The following is an 8,583-nucleotide window of genomic DNA, read 5'->3' on the forward strand; positions in this document are numbered from 1 at the left end:
TCTTGTGCAAATAATCATGCTTGTTATGTTCTGCTGAAAATCTGCTGCACATATATACTATTGAACTAGAGATTCGAAATAACAAATAAAATCCAATTTGAACCAAACTAATGCCAATTGAAAGATATATGAATCTAGTTTTCAAAACAGAAAACCATACCTAAAGATAGTTTTCTTATAGAAAGATATGCTCTTTTTACTAATGATATATCCTGCAGAAAATCTGCTGCATAAATAAAATGTTTGACTGGAAATTAAAAATATCATATGAACTCCAAACTGAACCAAATCAGTGTCAAATGATAGCTATGTAAGTCTAGTTTCCAAAACGAAAAACTATTCTTAAAAAGAGTTTGTCCAGAAAAAGATATTCTCAATTTATTAATGATATGTTCTACAGAAAACTGCAGATGTGCTGATTTAAAATAAATTAATATATTACGTAAATATTTTCTTGAGTTTTGCTCTTGTTTGTTATTTTTGAGAGAGTTTCTCAATCTTGTACTGTTATATTATAATGATTAAGAGTTGCTTAATATCTGGGATGATGGTGAACTTCAGATGTGGACACGCACACCAAGATTTGTGCATGTATGCTATATTATGTTAGAATTGACACACTTTTGACACGAGTTAAATTAATAAACACATATGAATAATGATGTTCTATACGTATCCAAAAATAGGAAGATGAAACCTATTACCGTAGAACGATTGAGTAATAGTATTACAACAGTATCGTTGTTATATGTATCCGGAATAGGAAAATAATAAACCCTATTGCCGCAGAGCGATTGAGTAACGAGCATTACAAAAGTATCGCTATAGTACAAGATGATGCACACATAAATGTTTGATCAGTTGTAGGCTTTACTTCTATGATAAATTGCCCGCGAGTAGGGTATTTTCCTTTGAGAATTTGTTACACCCGTTATGAACGGTAGATATATTTGTTTTAACTTAGTTGGTATCCTCTTATATTAGAGCAGGTCACTCGGACGTAATTCGAGATGAGATGATTATTCTTTATGTTGGAGATTGGAGTATTTATCATTGATTATTTGTTTTTCATTCATAGAGAGTTATATGAATGATTTGATATATGTATGTATTGACTCTATTTTCTTATATACTCCTACCCCTTCCCCTGGGGAGAGGTAGTGATGATCTCGCTAGCGCTTTGACGCTCGTTATTTTCCCCCTTTCAGGCAGCGAGTGTGGCGCACGGAGAGTCGCAGGTTGATGGGACTTTTTAGTTGTCCATTTAGTTACTTATCATATTTTATAGTTATTGTAGAACTCCACATGTAGTTGATCATTTTCAGAATCTAGATTGGTATTTTGTTTCATAGAGTTGAGAGCTATTGTAAGATTTTGTTTATATGACTCATTGTATTTGAGATTCAGTTCAAACTTAGAGATATGTCTATTTTATTCCAGTTGGGCTCATTATTGATTTTTCATATGCTTCTTCTGTGTACATTCGGTCTTGTTCTATTTATATTTTTGCTTGTCTGTACCTTCACCTATTTATTGTTTCCTCTAGAGAGATAGTGATTGTGATGGTGAAACATGTCGTAGCATGGTGTTTGGTGCTTGGCAGGTTTGACAATCTGGGTTTCACCTGGGACTGCAGCCTTGTATGAACCCTGGGACGTCACATAAACAGCCGATCAAATTATTAAATCTGACAGCATAATGTCCAACGGGAATGTTGCAACTCCACTCCAAAACGGCCTGATAACCTTGAGGAGGTACATTTGTTTGCTGATCACTACCATGCCTACTAGCCTTCTCATAGTCCTCATTCCCTACGAAGACAAAGAAAGAATTAATTTTTTTTATAAACTTCAATAATTAAATAACAATAAAATATCAATAGTTTACATGGTATTATTACCCATTTACCTTAACTGAATGACATTGCCTTTTCTAGTCTCTGCTTTATCATATGATTCTTATTTTTAATGTCATCTCTCCTCCTTTTATAGTTCCTCTCGTATTTCTTTTGCAATGTGATAGCTTTTTCTGGTAAGGGGATGCAGTTTACTTCTTCGGTCCATGGACGGAGACATTCAATCTCCGACCGAGAAGATCCCACCAAAGACTCGTGTTGGATCTCGTCATCACCAGATCCATCACGAGCGTTATCTGCAATATAAAATATAAAATAAATATTTATATGGAACATAAAATATCTATGGACTTTAAATTAATATCTAGGTCAGGCGATGAATCCCGATAATGAGGTGGACTCATATGAGATGCATGTGTATCTGTCCCCGCAATATCTAAGAAAGTAATAAATACAATATGAATAAATAAGTTACTCAATTAACTTAATAAAATTAAATAAATTAATACCTTTAACGGGTGACGATCCATGTAGAGATAATGGACTACGAGAAGGTCGTGAGGACATTCCTACATAAATAAATTAAATTGTAAATGCGAAGTATGAATATTTATATCACGAACACAATTTATTTAAACAAATTAATATTTATACCTGATGATGAACCTATTTGATTGTGGGAAACTTCCCCTATGAGTTTTATCCTTTGGCTCATCTACATCTTAAATTTTTATTCAATATATGGAAGCAAAATAACTGAATGTTGAAAATTGCATTGACAAAATAAAAAATATACACTAAAACTTAAAGTTAATACTTTAAATTTTACAAGTACTAAATTTTTGACATTTAATCTCCTACATTACGGACATCAAGCCGATTCTACGGAATATACATATTAAAATTGATATTTTGCTGGTATGAGTAATTAGGAAAAATTTCTTCTTTAGGCTCATTTGGATCATCAGAACCCTCTATGTTTTCATTAAGAGAAAGTTAAACAAGAGTTCTCGGCTCCCTATACAATGCGACCCAAACATTCGGCTACCTATGATCCTTGACATAAAAGCACTGAGTAGCCTCCTTTGCATACATGAACTTCAAATCAAGGTAAATATCCTTGTCTATATTTACAAGATTAAAGTCATGCATCTCTTGTTCTATCAACATGACAACATCGGACTTTAAACATCACATAACTATGTACGTCTTTTGTACCATATGCATAGAATATCTCCAAGATATCTTCTAATTGTCCATAATAAATTACATCACCAAGTATTGGATTCTGGTCTATCGAGCTTGAATAACATTCTTGAGAGAAGACAGCCATGACCCTACTGTTTTCGGTAACTCTCTCCTCCTCAATCCTTAACCTTTGAAATAAAAACCCATCACACGATATCCACTACATTATTTAACTATGTAATGCAGCCCGTGTGTGTGAATTCTTATCTCTTCTGATATTGGTAAATCAACAAATATTTGTCTTTCTACCTAATGTTGAACATAATAACAAATGATCATTAAGAAGTTATTCTAATTTTTTTCCAAAATTAATTAAAATTAAAATACACAAAAGTTACTTCAGCTGCAACTTATTCAGAAAATTTTTTTCATGTATTTTGGTAATTTGGTTATGTGCTAACGGCCTAGTTATTTCTAACTGCAACTCCTCCAAATGTTGACTGTTGATACGGCACAAGAGATTAATAATTTTATAAATTAAAAACTCACATTTAGCTAATATACTTACTTTTAATAATTTTCAAAGATTTCCAGATTGTACAATACGAATGCATGAGCCTGTTTCAAGTCTAATCTGGAGTAGTCTTTGTTCATCTTGGTACTACCATGAAAAGTGTCATCTCTATTACTGTTTGTTGGAAATTTGCAGTAAAAAGATAATGAAAGAAAAATTGACTTGTATTCCTCTCAAAATCAATTACAATTTGAATTCCGATTACAAAAGAGAGAAGAATGAATTTGATTCTCCCCTTTGTTTAAAACTGGGTTCTTCTTGGTAGCGATGAAGTGCCTCCTTCGATTGCTTGTGTCGAACTTGCTCTCCGTTGACGATCCGACCGTCTTGATTCACTGGACTTGCTCTCCGTTGACGATCCGACCGTCTTGATTCACTGGAACGATTGACTTGTTTGATGAATTCGGTTCAGAACTCTTAACGAGTTTAATGGACTCAGAACGAGTTGAAAACTCTGAAGAGAGTTGTTGAGAACCGAATAACTGACTTGGTGTAATTACCTTGCGTTGCAAGCTTAGTTACCAATTCTTAAATGAGTTTCAGAACTCGAAGTGAGTTGAAACTCTGTAACAAAGTTGTTAGAACCGAAGATTCAGTTAATAGCCAAGTAAATCCGCCGTTGGTGAAGGGATTCTTCAAGATTTGATTAACTTGGTGTAATTACCTTGCGCAAATCTGACCTTTCTTCTCCTCTCTTGTTCTCTCTTTCTTTTAATTTCGTCTAGCCCTCTACCACCATCCCTATTTTGCTGTGAAAACCACCTATTTGTAGGAGTTTAAGGGGTATAACTACCTCCCTTAATTAGCTCCATAATGGAGGTTAGTTGCCCTATTAAGTGGAGGACCGTTTCAAGGATTTGGAATGGTCAAATGCGACCTTCGCGTTGAAGAGATTGTCAATTATAATCTTTTTTTTTAATTTTTAAACTTTTGTGAGGATCGTCAGATTGTAATCCTTACATTTAGCTCCTGATAATATGAGAGTCATCAATTTGTAACTCCCGATGTTGATTGTGAAGGTTGTTGAATTAGAGCTTTCATCAGTTGTTGTGAAGATCGTCAGATTATAACATTCATTAGTCTACGTGAAAGTCTTCAAATTATAACATTCTGAAAGTCATCAGATTGTAACTTCTATCATCGGTGTTTTGATGGGGATCAGCTATCTATTGTGATTTTTTGACAGCCTACAATTACTAATTTGTGAATTATTATTTGCATCTTCACCTCACATATATCAATAAGCAAAAGACATGCATTCATTTGCAATGTAACGGGTCATCAATCGAACCCTCTGGATGAGCTCAATTGCGCATTATGCGCTTTAAGAAATCTAAATTCTAAAAAACAATAATAACTATTGGTTATTAAGATAAAATAATTACATGTTAGGTAAAGTGACTTAATTGAATTTTAACTAACCTCTCCATGGGATACATCCAACGATAGTTAACTGGACCTCCGAGTAATGCCTTATCTACAAGATGATGTGTAAGATGGACCATGATGGTAAAAAACGAGGGAGGGAAGAATAACTCCATTTTGCAGAGGGTTTCATTCATTTCTCCTTTTAGTGCCTTCAATTATGTAACATTGATAACTTTTAAGCGTAACTTTCTAAAAAAATCCACAGAATTCAATTATAGCCTTTGTTACTTCATCATCAGCCATGTTGTTATGGAGTGTCACGGGAAGCAATTGATGAAGAAAGATGTGATAATCATGAGTCTTAAGTCCCAAAATTTTTTGCTCTTTCACCTGAACATTATTTGAAATATTAGAATAGTAACCATCTGGTGACTTTACCGATTTGAGCACCTCACAGAATCTTTGCATCTTAACCTTTGTCATCATAATGCAAGATGAGGGAAACTCAAATTTGCCTTCAGTGACTTCTCGTGCTTGCAGATCATGTCGGATTTTCAATGCATTCAAGTCTCGCTAAGCCCGTAAATCATCCTTTGATTTCTTACCATCCTATAAGAGTGTGGACAACAGGTTATCACATATATTTTTTTCAATATGCATTATGTCTAGGTTATGCCAAATTTTGAGCGTTTTCCAGTACGGTAGCTGAAAAAATATACTAAATATTGTCCATCCTTTTGGCAATTCCTCATCACGTGTCTCATCCATAATGGACACTTATCTCTTTCGTTTCGATGCCCTCTTAATGGAAATGCATCTTGGAGCTAGAATATCATCTCTTGTATATTGGCTCTTTCCAAACTTAATTTTAGGGTATCCCTCAAATAATTCTACAATCTCATCTCCGATCATTACATGCGCCTACCCTCTTTTCTCTTCTTGGCCATCAAACTTATTCGCCCACTTTTTACCTCTGTATTTATGTCCTTTACGTAACCACCTTTTGTTAAACTAATAACACATTTTTTGACTGTGTTGTAAATGAAAGCCTTCAAAGTTTGGACCACATACATGACAAGCAATGTTCCTTTCGTAGACCAACCGAAGAGATTGGTAATCATTAATCGTCCACATAAGAATAGCACGGAGATTAAACGATTTATAGGAAAATGCGTCATATGTTTGGACCCCCTCATCCCAGAGAAGTTTTAACTCATCAATTAATGGCTCCATGAACACATCTATATCATTACTGAGTGAGTGTTTGCCTGGTATCAGCAATAAAAGGATCATATACGGTTGCTTCATATAAAGACTAGGTGGCAAATTATAAGGTATTACCACAATTGGCCAAGTAGACCAACCTAAACTCATAATGCCAAACGGGTTGAATCCGTCGCTAGATAGACCTAGTCTACCATTCCTGCACTCTGTGGCAAACAAGGGAAAAGATTGATCCACATGCTCCCATGCATCTGCATCTGCCAGATGCTTGAGTTTACCATCAACTACGCCCCCTTCCTTATGCCACCACATATTTTTAGCTATGTCTTTTGTCATATATAGCCTATGTAACCTAGGCACCAAGGGAAAATGTCGGAGTACCTTCGTTAGAATTTTCTTCTGTTGCTTAAATGCCTCATCTGCCTTCCGTATTGAAGGGCGTGTATTCTTTCTCCAATGAGACACTCCACTCTTTGAACATTCTTCAAGCTTCTCATTATCCTTATAATACATGATTCAATCATTAGGACACACATGGATTTTGGTGTAATCTAAACCGAGAGCGCCAACGATCTTATTTGCATTATAACACTTTTTTGGTATGCTATTCTCTCCATCCGAAGTTACCTTATGTAGTAAATTAATTGAAAATATTTATCTACCATTCTGCCGAGGGTCTTAATACGCATCAGCTGAAGAATAAACGACAATCTACTATACTCTAAGCAACCGGCGTACAGATCCATCTCATCATCTTCCAAAAACTTCATTAAACTTTTAAAGTCATTTGTATCACGCATATCTTCAGCATTTTCAACACCTTCTGTATCTTTGGGAACTTGGAGAACCTTCGGAACTTCTGCAACTTATGTAACTACCGCAATATCATTAAACATTACATGTGTATCGTCTATTCTCAGGTTTATATTTTCGACAGCTGGTTCAATATCTTCGTCTTCTCCGTGAATCTCTAATATTTGTACTTTTCATCAAATCCCCATCTTTCTAAGTGTTTTCGTAGAGTAACTCTATCCACCAAACCCTATTTCTGTAAATGCTACATGGACAAAATAGCAAATCATCCTCTAACTTCCTCAGGTTCGCATACGCATACTAAAGGAACGCTTCCCATCCTTCACGATATCGGTTGTCACCTCCAGCTCTTCTTTTCATAATAGGAATATCAATCCATGACTTGTTAGGAACTTCTGGCATCTGTATATTAAATACAATTATTAATTATCTTAATATCTCATAAAGCGTTTTAAGTTTGATAGTTTTTTACTATAGTTGATTTGAACAAATACTAAGTAGGTGAACTTTCTCTTTTATAATTCTCATTGTTGTACTAAATTGAGCTAAACACTATCTACGTAATAATCTTCATTGTCTACATTTGAACAAATAATAGGTTACTCTAAAACTTTCTCGGGTGTCATAGGAAGGATTCTATCCCATTAAGAATATAGTAGTGCTTACATCTTACTTTGAATACTTTGTGCATTTTTATTTCTAGAAGCTTTCGGCAACACCTACCCGCTGGTCTCCGAGTACACTGTGCGGATGTTATTATGCATATCAGTAATAGACTGAAATTCGTAAATAATCGATCGAAACACATAGCAACATACGCTTATTGTACACAGAGAACAACGAGTACGTGCGATCAAAATTTTCTAGAAACAAAAGTGCGCAAAGCATACAAAGTTAGATATGCGCACCACTATATTCCTAACCCGTCCGAACTGGACATATTACATACCAATTCTTTCTACTTATAATATAAGGTAAATGATTATTTTCGATATAGAATTAAATTCCATACCCAAATTTGAGTCGTCTATCTAATATTATAATTCTAAAAAATTCATAGCAATTATTGGATAGGGATCTACGACTATCGTTAACTAATTTTTTATTCACTTATAATGGATATAATGTATATTTTTGTGTTATATATCACACTAAATATAATTAGCATTAGGGTAGCATTTAAGTTAAGTTTTAGTAGGGCATGAATAGTATTAGTAATAGGGTAATATTAGATTTTTGTGAAATTAGAGTTAAAATTAGGTCATTTAGGTTTAGGATAACTACATTTGCATGATTATGAATAATCAATAGCATTAATTGCATAATAAATTTATAATAATAAAAAACTAAAAACTAGAAATAAGTGAAGACTAAAACTTTTCAAGGAGGTGACGGATGTCGACTATGGTTCGAGTTGAGGATGGAGGCATTCAAATAATTAATCTGCAATTTAGTAAAATCAAAGTCCAAAAAATTTAATTAGTTAGTTAAAAAATAAAAAATGTCTAAAATTTGTAAATTAAAAAAATAAAAAATTATTATAGGGAGTTACCGGCGGACA

This window comes from Asparagus officinalis, chromosome 2 (assembly GCF_001876935.1).
Source record: "Asparagus officinalis chromosome 2, Aspof.V1, whole genome shotgun sequence".
Taxonomy (NCBI): Eukaryota; Viridiplantae; Streptophyta; class Magnoliopsida; order Asparagales; family Asparagaceae; genus Asparagus; species Asparagus officinalis.